The 16,295-nt window shown below is 39.4% G+C and overlaps 1 pseudogene; it reads left to right on the top strand.

The window, feature by feature from the left end:
- The window catches only part of LOC113739029 (U-box domain-containing protein 39-like), a 32,962-nt pseudogene extending 16,895 nt beyond the window's left edge, over nucleotides 1-16,067 (top strand).
- Nucleotides 16,068-16,295: the final 228 nt, after the last annotated feature.

Raw genomic sequence — 16,295 nt, 5'->3', positions numbered from 1 at the left:
CAGAAAAGAACAACATCATATAATAAGGATACGGGTGGCTCCAAAGCCAATTCATGTGCCATGCATGATCTCCTGCCGACACTCCGTCGACCACAAATAATAGTCCGTAGAACTTCACTTGTACACCCACCGACACCTTATCACCCTCACTGGCCAGTCACCTCACAAACTTGCCCGGGCGAACGAAATCACAAACTTGAGCTTGAGTCACAAGCTCGGGTCACAAACTTGGTCACCTTCTCGGTGAACCGGATTCACAAAATTGGTTCATAACATGAACCTACAAACTTGGTGACCTCAGACTAAGTTGGACTGACTTCGACCAAGCCCTAACCGGCTCGAATAGTCCAACCAGGTCAAGAGTTCGCCCCAAACTCACAAACTTCACAAAATTATTCAAAATCACAAACTTTGCAAACTTCACAAACTTTATTCGAAAGTCGCCCCGAGCCACAAGCTCAAGGGTTTTGGTTCCAAAAGGTTCATATACATATGCCAAGTACAATTATACATTCAAATTAGGGTTTAGGTCGAGTGCGATAAAGTACACTCTCGCCTAAGTGCCCTTTTCACATATCTCAAACACATAGCAAAGAAAACACACCAAACTGGCCTGAATACTTACTCAAAATATCGAAAGTAGTACGAAGGCAAAATCGCTTCGCGCGTTCGCTAGTAGTGGGCCCCACCGACTCCGCCTAGCTCACCGCTGTCTGAAATAGAAGATTTTATCACAACCGGCCACTAACATGCCCAAAACAAGCAAAACGGCAAAACGACACGCGCGCACGTAAATATGACGGACGAAAACGGAAACGGCAGATTTGATACTCATTTCTAGTTTACCCATAAGTTGAGCTACGAATATCGGATTAAGGCGTATGAGATGCCAAATCGAAGCTTAACAGATGAACAACAACTGTTATGAAGACATCCGGAACTGAAACTGGAGGCTTCAGTCCCAAATGAACCAAACACAATCGCTTACGAAATCTGGCCGATGCACAAATGGTCAGTTTTGAGTGCAAACTGTTTTCTATGCTACACATAGTCAAAAGAGCTGAAAATTGGCAGTTAGATAGTTCGTTCTAAATGGAACAACTTTCATGAAGGTCGGCAATCCAAATTCGGAACGGAAATTGGTCATCAGTACCAAAACAGATCTGACCAGAAAATGGTCATTTTCACGGGCAGGCCATGTTTGCTCGGCTATATCTCAGGTTTTATAAATCCGATTCATGAAATTCCAAGGGCGTTAGAAAGCTATGATATAGGGCTATAAGTTTGGTGTTTTAGTCTCAAGCCCAAACAGCTTGTAACCCAGTCAAATGTGAAGCCAAAGTTCCAGTCATAAACTTTCCAAAAACGTAACAGAATTTGACTGTCAAAACAGGTCTGAGTATTTCGTTTATAGCTCAGGATATACTAATCCGTTTAACCTGGAAATTTACAGGGATATCCGGGACTTAAGGGGCTACAATGTTGAAGCAGGAAACTTTGTCCAATTTTGAATGTAACAAGGTCAAAAATGCAAGACACTATACCAGAATTGCAAAACAGGATCACAAACCGTATTTGACCTTAATATGCGGTAATGGCACCAAATTCATTACGGTTATTGGATGGGGGTGTAAGACCCACCGTTTCGAAGCTAAGAAACAGAGCTACAACAATGTAGAAGGTCACTCAATCCAGTTCCTAACACAACTAGGTCAAATATGCAAAATAGTATACCAGAATTCCCAAAACAGGTTTGCAAAATGCAGAAAACTGTAATCGATATAACTCAGTCCATACAAGTCCAAATGCCGAAATTCCAAAGGCATATGTTAGCTAAGACATCCAGTTACATTTCATCAGAAGACACCAACTTCAAAATCCAAACCAATTCCAGTCAAAACAGCCAAATACCAACGCAGTTTTCGCATTCTGATCAAAGCAGAACAGCTACAGTAATTTCGTCATAACTCACTCTACACTAATCTAAATGCCCTGAAATTTTACAGGCACCTTATACACATCAATACCTACAACTTTCATGTTTTGAGCAAAGTCCAATTCGGCCTCTAACCCTATGATCCAAAACCGGACAGAATTGGGATTTTATAAACCCTAACTTTCCATTTTTCCATCCAAATCCATAATTGATTGCATTTATCAACAATTCACACCTACTAGAGTTATTATAGTCCATTGCCAATCATCATACAAGGCCACAACATCCCATTCTTTTTAAACCAGAAAAATCATCTAAAAACTATATTTACTCATAAAAATTATCTGGGGAATTTTCTAATAAAGAAAATGTAGGAAAACGGGTTTTCAATCTTAACCGGAACTTAGGGTTTAAATCTTAATCCCTACTTAGGGTTTTCGAAATACTCCCAAAACCAAACGTTACCGCCCAATTAATGAATATATCAACGTAGAACGAACTGGGGCCTCACAATCTCCCCCACTTAGGATAATTTCGTCCTCGAAATTGCAATCAACGAGCTAAGGGTTGAAAAACTCGAAATAATCAAAAGATCAAAAGGTGTACATATATATACAAGTCACGCCAAAATGTACGCAATATAATGCACCATATACACCAAGAGACATTTCAAGTTAGACAAAGTCAAGTGCAGCAAGTACTATAGATGCAGGTATTAATATACCACAAGTAAATGACATGTAGGGACAATACAAGGGCAAATGAAAGAAACGCGACTTGTCGTCCCACACTCAGTGAAAACCACCCTCGTCCGGTTTCTTACTCCACTTCCCAAAGTGCCCGTTGATCTCTTGTACTCACTCTAGCCAGACAAAGCTTGTTCATGTTCCCCAAAATGCAAATCTCAAGTACTTAGCAGCGCCTCAACTCTGGAGTACTCAGGCACAAGAATCCGAAATAAGATAATTCACATCTCAAGCTGCAGTCCCAAGAGTAAACTATCTACAATCGAAATTCCTACCTGACGAACCTACCTATGGTCCTCAGATACCATTTGAAAGATTTAAGGCCTATAACATTTATGATCCATAACTTATGCTTGACCGAGCATCTAGTCCTTCATACTTATTCACCACTTCATCCAGGCTCACCCCGCGCAGAGACCACGCGAAGCAGCTATAGGTTTTATCCCTCAATTGCTTAACTTTCAAATAAAATCAAATCCCACAGTCCGGCATCCTAAACTTTCAGCCTAGGATACACTACAGAGATCTGAAGCCTAAGCTCTGATACCAACTGTAACGGCCCCACTTCTCCCAAGGGCGAACCCAAGGGTATCGGCGGGCCGCCTGCCTAGCTCGCGCCAGGACTCAAAACTTAAAACAATCAAAGCCAGAAAATTCAAAAGAGTACTATATACAACCCCAAAAGAGTTATAATTACATTCTCCAAAAGTATCGAGTCAAACCACCAAAACAAAACAAACGTCCTAACTGTTCAACTATTACAAGCCAAACCAACTATACTAGTATACGAGCCAAAAGTCCCCGCGTCGGCCCCTGCTAAGGAAAACAAAAGGAATGGGGTAAGCTATATGCTTAGTAAGTAAACAGGGGCGAAAGCGTAAATTCATGTAGCAACAATTACACAATAAGAGTAAAGCAAAAGCAGAAAAGAACAACATCATATAATAAGGATACGGGTGGCTCCAAAGCCAATTCATGTGCCATGCATGATCTCCTGCCGACACTCCGTCGACCACAAATAATAGTCCGTAGAACTTCACTTGTACACCCACCGACACCTTATCACCCTCACTGGCCAGTCACCTCACAAACTTGCCCGGGCGAACGAAATCACAAACTTGAGCTTGAGTCACAAGCTCGGGTCACAAACTTGGTCACCTTCTCGGTGAACCGGATTCACAAAATTGGTTCATAACATGAACCTACAAACTTGGTGACCTCAGACTAAGTTGGACTGACTTCGACCAAGCCCTAACCGGCTCGAATAGTCCAACCAGGTCAAGAGTTCGCCCCAAACTCACAAACTTCACAAAATTATTCAAAATCACAAACTTTGCAAACTTCACAAACTTTATTCGAAAGTCGCCCCGAGCCACAAGCTCAAGGGTTTTGGTTCCAAAAGGTTCATATACATATGCCAAGTACAATTATACATTCAAATTAGGGTTTAGGTCGAGTGCGATAAAGTACACTCTCACCTAAGTGCCCTTTTCACATATCTCAAACACATAGCAAAGAAAACACACCAAACTGGCCTGAATACTTATTCAAAATATCGAAAGTAGTACGAAGGCAAAATCGCTTCGCGCGTTCGCTAGTAGTGGGCCCCACCGACTCCGCCTAGCTCACCGCTGTCTGAAATAGAAGATTTTATCACAACCGGCCACTAACATGCCCAAAACAAGCAAAACGGCAAAACGACACGCGCGCACGTAAATATGACGGACGAAAACGGAAACGGCAGATTTGATACTCATTTCTAGTTTACCCATAAGTTGAGCTACGAATATCGGATTAAGGCGTATGAGATGCCAAATCGAAGCTTAACAGATGAACAACAACTGTTATGAAGACATCCGGAACTGAAACTGGAGGCTTCAGTCCCAAATGAACCAAACACAATCGCTTACGAAATCTGGCCGATGCACAAATGGTCAGTTTTGAGTGCAAACTGTTTTCTATGCTACACATAGTCAAAAGAGCTGAAAATTGGCAGTTAGATAGTTCGTTCTAAATGGAACAACTTTCATGAAGGTCGGCAATCCAAATTCGGAACGGAAATTGGTCATCAGTACCAAAACAGATCTGACCAGAAAATGGTCATTTTCACGGGCAGGCCATGTTTGCTCGGCTATATCTCAGGTTTTATAAATCCGATTCATGAAATTCCAAGGGCGTTAGAAAGCTCTGATATAGGGCTATAAGTTTGGTGTTTTAGTCTCAAGCCCAAACAGCTTGTAACCCAGTCAAATGTGAAGCCAAAGTTCCAGTCATAAACTTTCCAAAAACGTAACAGAATTTGACGGTCAAAACAGGTCTGAGTATTTCGTTTATAGCTCAGGATATACCAATCCGTTTAACCTGAAAATTTACAGGGATATCCGGGACTTAAGGGGCTACAATGTTGAAGAAGGAAACTTTGTCCAATTTTGAATGTAACAAGGTCAAAAATGCAAGACACTATACCAGAATTGCAAAACAGGATCACAAACCGTATTTGACCTTAATATGCGGTAATGGCACCAAATTCATTACGGTTATTGGATGGGGGTGTAAGACCCACCGTTTCGAAGCTAAGAAACAGAGCTACAACAATGTAGAAGGTCACTCAATCCAGTTCCTAACACAACTAGGTCAAATATGCAAAATAGTATACCAGAATTCCCAAAACAGGTTTGCAAAATGCAGAAAACTGTAATCGATATAACTCAGTCCATACAAGTCCAAATGCCGAAATTCCAAAGGCATATGTTAGCTAAGACATCCAGTTACATTTCATCAGAAGACACCAACTTCAAAATCCAAACCAATTCCAGTCAAAACAGCCAAATACCAACGCAGTTTTCGCATTCTGATCAAAGCAGAACAGCTACAGTAATTTCGTCATAACTCACTCTACACTAATCTAAATGCCCTGAAATTTTACAGGCACCTTATACACATCAATACCTACAACTTTCATGTTTTGAGCAAAGTCCAATTTGGCCTCTAACCTTATGATCCAAAACCGGACAGAATTGGGATTTTATAAACCCTAACTTTCCATTTTTCCATCCAAATCCATAATTGATTGCATTTATCAACAATTCACACCTACTAGAGTTATTATAGTCCATTGCCAATCATCATACAAGGCCACAACATCCCATTCATTTTAAACCAGAAAATTCATCATAAAATGGAAAACTTCACCAAAACTCTTCAAATCAAGAAATAAATCATATATTCTAACACTTATGCCACCATTAAGCACAAAATAACCATCATTAAGTATAAGGAAGTAGTAAAACATCACTTATCTAGTATACAAGAGAAGAGGAGTTGTAGACCACCTTAGCTCTTCCAAACAAATCCACAAAACAACTCACAACCACCACTTGAAGATGTTTTATGGAGCAAAATCAAGGTTGGATGGTTGGTTTGATGATTTGGAACAAGATTGAAGTGTTTCTTCTTTGTACTTGGAGCAAGAGAGAGAGAAAGAGAGAGAGGAGAGAGCCGGCCACAAGGTGCAAGAAAAATGGTGATTTTTGAGCAATTTTTGGATATTTAATCTTTTGGTCAAAAAAGTCAAGAAAGTGAATAGTAATTCTTAAGTCTTCTCCAATGAAATGGTGACCACCATTAATGCATTCCTATCCTTTCTTTTCTCTCTCACATCAATCATATCTCACTCTCTACTTATCTCTTAACACCCGATAAATTTTACACAGTATCCGGAATTTAACCTAATTGGCCGAATTTTTCCGAACTTTTCGCACTAGTGGGTCCCACGTCCGATATACGTTCTTAATTTCTCAAAATCTAACCAATACCAGAAAAATCATCTAAAAACTATATTTACTCATAAAAATTATCTGGGGAATTTTCTAATAAAGAAAATGTAGGAAAACGGGTTTTCAATCTTAACCGGAACTTTGGGTTTAAATCTTAATCCCTACTTAGGGTTTTCGAAATACTCCCAAAACCAAACGTTACCGCCCAATTAATGAATATATCAACGTAGAACGAACTGGGGCCTCACATAGTGTGTGGATTGATTTGACTCGTATTCGAGTCTTAATTGGGATATTCTTGTTGTATAGGTCGTGCCCGTGATCCGACGCCTACGCCTGAAGCTAACTTGTGAATTTGCTTACTTACTTTGGTGAGCGTACCTGTAACGGCCCCACCTCTCCCTAGGGCGTACCCCAAGGTTCGGCGGGCCGCCTGCCCAACTCTCGCCGGGACTCAGTCGTTCACTACATTCCTTAAACAGATTACAATATAAATCTCAAAATTACATCAAATTCTCCAATGATTACATATTACAAATGCAGCGGAAACTGATTCCAATCGTGGAACGTATACTTACATCCATATCAACTTCAAATATTTATACAAGACCAACTCGTACATAAAATAGATCCAAACTTAAACTGTACACGAAATAAGCCATCCAGTCACGTGAATAAGCACCCCAAGCTTTTCTTCGCCACGAGCCCTGTGGGGGGGGGAAATAAAACATTTTTGGGGTGAGCTAAAAGCCCAGTGAGTAACCAGTAAAATCAGTAATCAAATAGTTTTCACAAAAATTCATTTCATTGATGTCATGGTTCAGAAATCAGATGTACGTATTTTTGCTCTCGTGAGCCAGTGAAATCATTGTAATGTTTTAGAAGTTCAATAAGTAACCGGGGGTAAAAATGTAATTTTGTTACAAGTCAACATTTGCACAGTGAGAGTAAAACAAAAGCAGAAAATGACACCACATGGTAATTCCACAAAGCTCAATGAGCTAAAATCTCAATAAGGTTCCGAACATGAAATTACATAACAAAGCCAACACATTAACCATCAATAATCAATAATTCAAGAAACATTTACAATGGAAAGCGATAGTAACATTCATGAAAGGATACATTCATTCTCCTGACATTTCCTCGCTCATTTGGTCATTCATTTCATTTCATTCACCCCGTCCCTGGCTTTTGGCCAGGCTCCACCAACCTACATAGGTAATACTCGAGTATACCAAACGTTCACCCAAGTTCCTAATCGCCTGACCGAGTCCGCTTCTGGCTCAAGACGACCGGTAACAAGGGGCAATAGCCAGTTCAGCCCAAAAGGCTTACATTCATGCGCAAGTAACATTTCAATCGAAAATTTCACATTTATCGAGGTCGAGTGCGATAAAGTACACACTCGCCTCGAAAACTCATTTTGGAAATCATTATAAGCGCTTAACACGTTATCAACCAAAATACAAGTCATGAAGTCAAGAAATATAGCAAACAAGGCACACTCACATGCCAGCACGCATGATATGCACAAAAACATTTCAAAAGTAACTTTGGAGACAGTTCAAAAGTAAATAATGTAAGAAACGGTTCATAAATAACTTTAGAAGTAGTTTGAGGTCACTCACCTCCACGGCTCAGAAACCATCCATCATATAACATTGCCTTGCTCAAATCCAAGCCTTAGATCACAAACCCAATGCAAACAAGTCCCTTCAAAGTTCGGACAGCACTTCCCCTACATTTGCTAACTTTTCCAGCCATCATGGCTTCATTATTACTTCAGCCAGTCCCAAAGTCACACAAATAAGTTCATCTAATATCCATTCAGCAATCTCCAAGTAGTACAAAGACAAGTCAAGCTAGGGAAAAGTCCGGAAATGAAGGTTAAGCTCAAAACCAGAAAAACAGTTTTGACGTCATTTTGCGGTAATGGTACCAAAGGCGGTACGATTGTCGGATGGGGGTGTAAGACCCACCGTTTCGAAGCTATGAAACAGGGCTACAACAATGTAGAAGGCCACTCAATCCAAATCCTAGCACAACTAGGCCAAATATGCCAAATACTACACCAGAACCACCAAAAACAGGTTTACAAATCACACAATGCTGTAATGAACACAACTCAGTCTATACAGGTCCAAATGCCGAAATTCCAAAGGCATATGTTAGCTAAGACATCCAGCTACATTTCCTCAGAAGACACCAACAACAAAAGCCAAACCAATTCCAGTCAAAACAAGCGATTACAAGCGCAGTTTTCACATTCTGAGCAACCCAGATCAGCAATAGTAAAATCGACATATCTCACTCTACACTAATCCAAATGACCTGAAATTTTGCAGGCACTTCAACCTCATCAATACCTACAACTTTCATGTTTCAAGCCAAGGCCAATTCGGCTTCTAACATGGTGCAATAAATTCGGGCAGAATGTAGCTTCATGAACCCTAACTTTCCAAAATTTATTCCAAATCCAAAATTGGTTGCAAATATCAATCATTTCCATCCACTAGAGTCATAACCCCTCATTATCAATCATCATAAACAACCACAACACCATAATCCAATTAAACCAGAAAAATCATCAATAAAATCAAAACTTCACCAAATCACTTCAAACCAAGATAAAACCAGAAATTTCAGCACTTTAATCACTAATAAGCATAACTTAAGCTTCATTAAGTGCAAGAGGGAATTCACACACCACTCACCTAGTAACCAAGAGAGATAGAGATGTTGGACACCTTAACTCTTCCAAAAAACTTCACCAAATCAACCACTAACACCAACTAGAAAGATTTTATGGAGTAGAAACTAATTTATGCAATTGTTTTGGTTGATTTGAGCTAATTGGAAGCTTGAAAATTGAAGAAGCTTTCTTCCTTCTTGAGCTAAGAGGGCCGGCCATCCAAGGTAAGAAAATGGTGATTTTTTGTGAAATTTTTAGATATTTAACCAATTTTGGTCAAAAGTCAAAAAAAAATGAATAGTAACTCTTAAGTCAAATCAAATGAAATGGTGACACTTGTCACTCTCATAAATGCAATCCTATCCTTTCTTTTCTCTCTCACATCAATCATTTCACACACTCTACTTATCTCTTAACACCCGATAAATTTTACACAGTATCCGAAACTTAACCTTATTGGCCGAATTTTTCCGAACTTTTCGCACTAGTGGGTCCCACGTCCATTATACACTCTTAATTTTCCAAAAACTCTCCAATACTAGAAAAACCATCTAAAAACTATAATTACTCATAAAAATTCCTCAGGAAAATTTCCTAAGCCAGGAAATGCAGAAAACATGCTATTAAAGGAAATAAAACCCTCGGAAAAGATTAGGGTTTTTACGGGTTCTCAAACTCTTTTTTTTTTTTCGGGGCGTCACAGTACCATTATATGGTCTAATGCTTAAATGATTGTGTATACTTGTCATGTGAACTTGAGTGGCTTGAATGAGACGAGAGTGTACTTTATCGCTCTCGATCTCTTATTTGTATTACTGTTACTGTCAAATGTGAAATTGTCTACATGTGTGATTTGACATGGCTGAGGATTTTACCCTACAACTTAACTGTGCTATCTGAGCTCATACCCCAATGGTCTTTAATCGAATCGAGCCGGCAAGGGCTTGGGCGAATCGATAAGGGACCTTGGGTTCACTGCAATCGAGTGGAGTGTTAACTCCTCGACCTTATGGTATACTCGAGTATTACCCTCTCTGTTACTGTGAAGTGTTCGGACCCAATAAGGGGGTGACCGGTGGAAGGGATATGGAGTAAAGTGGGGATCTATGGGATATTCTTCTCTTCAAAGGTTGACGGAGTGTCAACGGGTTGGAGATCAAGTACGGCCAGTGGAAAATGGCTCTTGAGAGCCAATTGTATCCTTTCATTGACTTGTTTTGTTTATGAGCTTTGAAATCTCTATGTGATAAAATGTGTTTATTGATGTGTCTTATTGGTACCTCACGAGCGTAAGCTCACCCTGTAGACACCAAATTTTTGGTGTTTTATTATTTATTTATTTACTATTCATTTTTTTTATTTGTTCTATTTTTATTTGTCACAATTGGTTTTATTTACTTTTAGTTTTAGTTTTTTTAGCCATTTTAGCGTAGAATTTTTTTTTTTAAAAAAAAAGGGGAAAATGAATGAAAATGGAAAAAAGAAGAAAAAGAGGAAAATCTTAGTTTTTTTTTATTATTATTATTATTTTTTTCTTTCTTTTTGTTGCTAATTTTGTACATTTTATTTAAGTTTAAGTTTGTTTGAATTATTATTGTTTTTATTGTTATTTATATTATTCTTAAAAAAAAAAGGAAGAATTCCATGCAAGCTGCGGAAATACAGTCGAGTGTGCCCATCGGAGGGCTCTAAGTTGCCCAGTAAAACCTCCACTCTGATCCTCACCTTTCAGGTGAGGGTTTGAGAGTAAGGTTCCTGGTATAAATAGAGCAGAAACGCAGTTTGAGGGGGAGATAGAGAATGACGGCAGAAAAGAAAAAAGAATGAGGGAGACGGCTGGAGGGATTTCAGAGGAGAAAAAGCAGAGCTAAGGAAAAGGAGGGCCGCCGCAATTCATCTGGGTGGCCATCAAAGCTCTATCGTCCTCTTCATCGTCAAGCTACAACATTCCCATCAATCAAGACAACGGCTAGGGAAGAAAACCAGAGGAGAGAAAAGAGATCGAGAAAGAAACAAAGAAAAAGAGGAACCAGAAATTAGAAAGAGTGAGGGAAAGCTTCGAGAGTGAAAAGAAAACCAGAGAAGGAACAAGCTTTGGTCAACAATAGGCGACTGAAATTATCTCCCAGGCCAATAGATTGAAGCTTGAAGTAACGGGTTCTGCATTACGGGAAATCGCTGCAGCATAATTTCTGGGTTCGTCCTGGCAGCTTTCGTGATTTCCCTGAAATACCTCACCTTCGTTGATTACGCTAGCATCCTCAGGTAAATCCATCCTTTCCTTTAGTTAGTCTTGTGTCATTTCCCTGAAGCTTCAAGCTTAGTAAACCAGAGATTCTGTACTCATGCGTTGTGGATTTGGTTGCTAGACAGATGCTATTTTTGTGCGGTCCTTTTCATTGTCCAAAGCTGTCGCCTTTTGCTGCTGTTTGTTTGTATCATGGTTTTGTTTTTTGTTGCTTACTTAAATGTTGTAGAATCTGGTTAGCAGGCTGCATGTTCTTGGTTGTTGTTCAATGATTATGCTTACGTTTCAATCTGGGAATGCACAGTCCGAAGTTTACTGCAGAAAAATAGCTAAAGTTTGCATCTTTTGCTTCTGGATTTTCTGGGGGGAGGAAGGCAGGGATGGAACTTATGATTTTGCTGTTTAATCTAAGGTAGATTGGGTTGAAGTTCTGGGTCATTGAGTAAGGCATTTCCAGGTTTCCTTGGGTCATGTAAATGTTTGTAGACATGCTGAATTTGCAAAGAAAAGCTGCAGAAATTCTTGTTTTTCTTCAAAGTCAATATGTTTTCAAATCATGTCATTCCATTTTTTTTTTTTTGTTCGAAAGCTGGTTAGATATTTCCCCTACATTTGTTTTAAGTCTTCGTATGTTGGGTTTGAATGATGGGAAATGCGTTGAATCGTTTTCATGAAGGCTTTCTCGGCTGAGTGGGTAAAAAATTGTAGCAGTTTTGTTCATCAAATGTTTGCATACTTGCCCAGAATTTTGCATGGGATATTTCTAAGTTTTCTGCCTGCTTGGATGATGGTAATGATGTGGTTTGTTGCTCAGTTCATACACCATATGCATGCCCAAGCCAAAATTCTGGTATTCAGCCTATGTTGGTGAGATGATAAGAGAGTTTTTGTTTCTCTTTTTCTGCATTCTTTTTCCAGAATTTGCGTATTATATCTTTCCAAGTTTCTGGTCATTTGATTGTGATCATCATGTAGTTTGTTATTCAGTAAAGTTGTGATATTGAAATGAGGAATATCTAATCAAAGCTGTGAGTTTGAATCAAAAATCTGGTTTGCATGATGAAAATGAAAAGAAAAGCTGCGGTTGAAAAACTTGCAGCAAACTTGAAAACAAAAGAAAGCATGCTTCATTTTTAGTTGCAGAAGTGTATCATTCATGTAAATTGCAGGACGTTGCCTTAAGGATTCTTGTACAAATGTCTAGTATTTTGGTTGCTTTATGGTCTAGGCTTTAGCATGTTTATTTGGATGGTCTGGTTTGATGTTTTGAGCAAGGTTTGGAATTTCTTCTGTTTCTTTCCTTGTTTTTCTTGCTTGGGATACTCTTCATTAGATCATATAGTGATAGGCAATCATGCTTGGGTTGGCAATTTAGATTTCATGTGAGTTTGGGTTGGTAAACAAATGAGTTTTTGTGTTTTTTTCTGGTATGAAATATGTATGTTTTGAAGCTGTCCAAGCTTGCGGCAGGAATTTGCAGAAGTAAAGAAGATTTCAGTTTTTCTACGTAGCATGCATTCAATGTGTTCTAAAGTTTACATTTTAACCCCTCAAGTTTCCCCTTATGCCATTATGACCCACAAAATTGAGAAAACTAATCAATTGGGTCCCTGTGATTTTTGCAGCAATGCATTATGGCCCAATTACATTCCATGTTCTTGCAATTAAGTCCTAAGCTATTTGCATTTGAACTATTACTTGCCCTTTTCTTTGCCCCTGGACCCTTGAAGTTCCTAAAAGTGTTTGATTAGGCTCGAGTGCTTGGTTAGTGTTTGCAATTGAGTCCTTGGTAGCCTCAACTTTGCAATTTGACTGCTCGTTTGCTTTCATTTGTTTAGGTGGTACTTAATACATGAATTTGTGAACTTTATAATCTTGACCTTTTTATTGTTTTGAAGCCATTTTTCTTTCATTTGGACATCGTTCAAAGGGGGCGGTATAATTTCTTTTATCCCTTTTTGTGTCTCTCCTATGTGATCCAACGTGCTAAGTGAGAATTGCATGTCTACTTTGCTTTCCTAGGCTTTCCTTAATTCCTTTCATTTATGTCATTTACTTTCATTTTCATTAAGTTATTCTTTTAATGGGGTATGTGTACACCTCTTGGCTTGTAATAGATAGGGCTTTGGCGAGCAATTTGGTCCATTTTCCCCTTCCCCTTTTGTTTTAGTTAGTGAATGTAATAAGTTCATTAGTTTGGTTGCATGCCTATGTGTTACGTGTTACTTGCTTTATTAGGTTTTGCATCTAGTCGAGCATGTTAAGTGTTACGTGCTACGTGTTTATGAGTGTTTGGCATATCTACTAGCTCTCTGTAGTGTAGATGAATGGAATGGATGAATGTACGTTTCCACTAGTCCAACGCTAGTCGGAATTCATAGAATGGGCTAGTCCAACGCTAGACCCTTAGGGATTTCCCCTCGTTAGTACATGTTTGCATGTTCATTACATGTCATGCATTCTTTTTAGTTTTATCATTTTGCATGCCCCTCGAACCCCTTTTCCCTCCATTTTAGGATTTTTACATTTCATGCTAGTTATAGGGTTCATTCGCTTGAGAGTCCCCTTAAATATGGGATATAGACGAGTGTGGCTTTTTCTAAGCCTTAGCACGCTTGTATTCCCTCTATAAAAGGGCAAATTGAGTCACGATTTAGGTCTCCCCGTACCCAATATGCATACATTCCCTAGGATCATGCATTCACTCTACCATTTTATACTCTTATCACACTTTCATTTTTTTCCTCCCATCTTGCACATGTGCACCCTTATATTTTCATTTGCACACGAGCACTTTCGTCATTACTTGCACACATGCACTTCATTTCACATACCGTACCTTGCCCACTCACGTGCACATTTTCATTTACATATTTACTGTCTTTTATTACTTTTTCAAACTCATGTCCTCACATTGCATACATGCATCCCACTCGCATTATTCGTGACTTCTTCAAAGAATCGTTATTGGGCTTCACAATTAATGTGATTGGCACCACTCAACCTTTGAAGAGAAATTTCCCCCAATACCCCTAGGTCTAGGGTTTGCATTCATGTAGTGCATCCAAATGTAATAAATTCTTTGGTTAAAACAAGAAAATCTTTGATTAAATCAGGCAACTAGCTTTGGCTAGGTCGAAGGGGTGCCTTGGATTTTATCCTTGCCTTCCCCTTCGTCAAATGTGACTCCCGAACCTTTTTCGTTGGTTTTCGTGGACTAGGAGTCGTTTAAAAGGGGTTTCTTACTACTTTTTCCTATTTTTTCTTTAAAAATTCATTTTTTGGTGACTTGGTACACCTTAACTCATTACCAAGTGGCGACTCCGATTTTTTTTTTTTTAAAAAAAACCCTTTTTAAACTATAATTTTGGGTCAAATCGTCGCATTCTCAAACCCCCATTTAGACTCATTTTTCTTTTAAATCACAATTCATTTTCCAATCACAAATTGAATCAAAAAATACATTTTTAAACCATTTATTTATTTATCAAAAAATGGGGCGCGACACACCCTCGTTACTTTATTTTCCTTACAGGGATATGAATAACTTTTGAGGGAACTATATTGTTTTGAAGCACGAGTTGAGCTAGTTTTCATATAGTTTGGACCTATTCTTTTGTAAAGCTCCTCGATGGTTGGAAAAAATCCTAAATGTACTTTGAGTTGTAAATTACAAACGTATGTGTATAACACTGCTAAACCCTGTTCATGTATCCTATTTGGTTTAGGAATGTTTCTCTAAGGTGTATGGTGACATCTACATTTGATTGAATTCTGGTTGGATAGTGACGTGACGGTCACTATTCATTTGTGATTTCAATTTTCGCTTCCCATTTTACGGGTTTTAAATCGCTTGAGCGCGTTAAAAATTGCCAAAACATGTTAGATTATATACGACCGTCTTCGTAGTCCTGGCGAGAGATGGTCAGGCAACCCGCTAACCCCTTTGGTACGCCCTAGGAGAAGGTGGGGCTGTCACAGGTGGTATCCGAGCCTAGGTTAGTATTGACTTAGGCGAGTTTGACTTTGGTTCCTTAGGACCTATGAGAGAAGTGTTAAGGTACCATTAAGTGTGATTATGTTTATTTTGTCTAAGATATGAATTCTTTTGCTATCTTCGTAGGTTATGGTCGGTATGAGTGGACAGGGTGGAGGTGAGCCACCTCAGAGGCGGCCACGAGTTATCGATTACCAGGAGAGGCCGGGAGGTCCGATTTGGCTTTGGTACACTGCCAGCCGGACCCGCCGCTGTAGGCGTTGCCAGTATTATTCTTATGCTGACCATGTGGTCTTGGCAGTGCTAGATGAGAGGAGGCATAGGAGTGCTGCCGCGAGGGATCACTCTGAGATACTTAGGCTAAGAGGCATCACGAGGATGCAAGCGGATAGGATTGGAGAGCTTCGCGAGGAGGTAGCCCTAGAGCAGGAGCGAACAAATGCTTTTAGGGAGCAGTTGCAAGAGGTTAATACTCGTCTTACGAACGTGGTTAGGGAAGTGAGGGACCGTTCAGGTGGTATTATTAACGAGTGTGAGGCGCTAATCCAGGGACTGATTGGCATTAATGTGCCAGGGGGCGTTCCTGGTGATGGAGCTGCAGGTGAGAGAGGCGTCCCTAGCTCTAGCTCTAGCTCTGGGGAGGAGTCGGTTGGCTCAGTTGGGAATTAGGCTAGTGTCGCGCCCCATTTTTTTTTAATAAAGAAAAATAAATTAGTTTTGAGGAAAATGAGTCTTTTGATTATTTTTGAAGTGAAAAATGTGTTTTTGATTTCTTAGAAAATAAAGAAAAACATGGGTCTAAATGGGACTTGAAAATGCAACGATTTGACCCAAAATATAGTTTAAAAAGGATTTTTTGAATGAAAAATCGGAGTCGCCACTTGGTATGGAGTTAAG

The sequence above is a fragment of the Coffea arabica genome, chromosome 4c (genome assembly GCF_036785885.1).
Source record: "Coffea arabica cultivar ET-39 chromosome 4c, Coffea Arabica ET-39 HiFi, whole genome shotgun sequence".
Lineage (NCBI taxonomy): Eukaryota > Viridiplantae > Streptophyta > Magnoliopsida > Gentianales > Rubiaceae > Coffea > Coffea arabica.
Note: the sequence above shows the minus strand (reverse complement) of the source record. Positions and strands in the feature narration are given on the sequence as shown.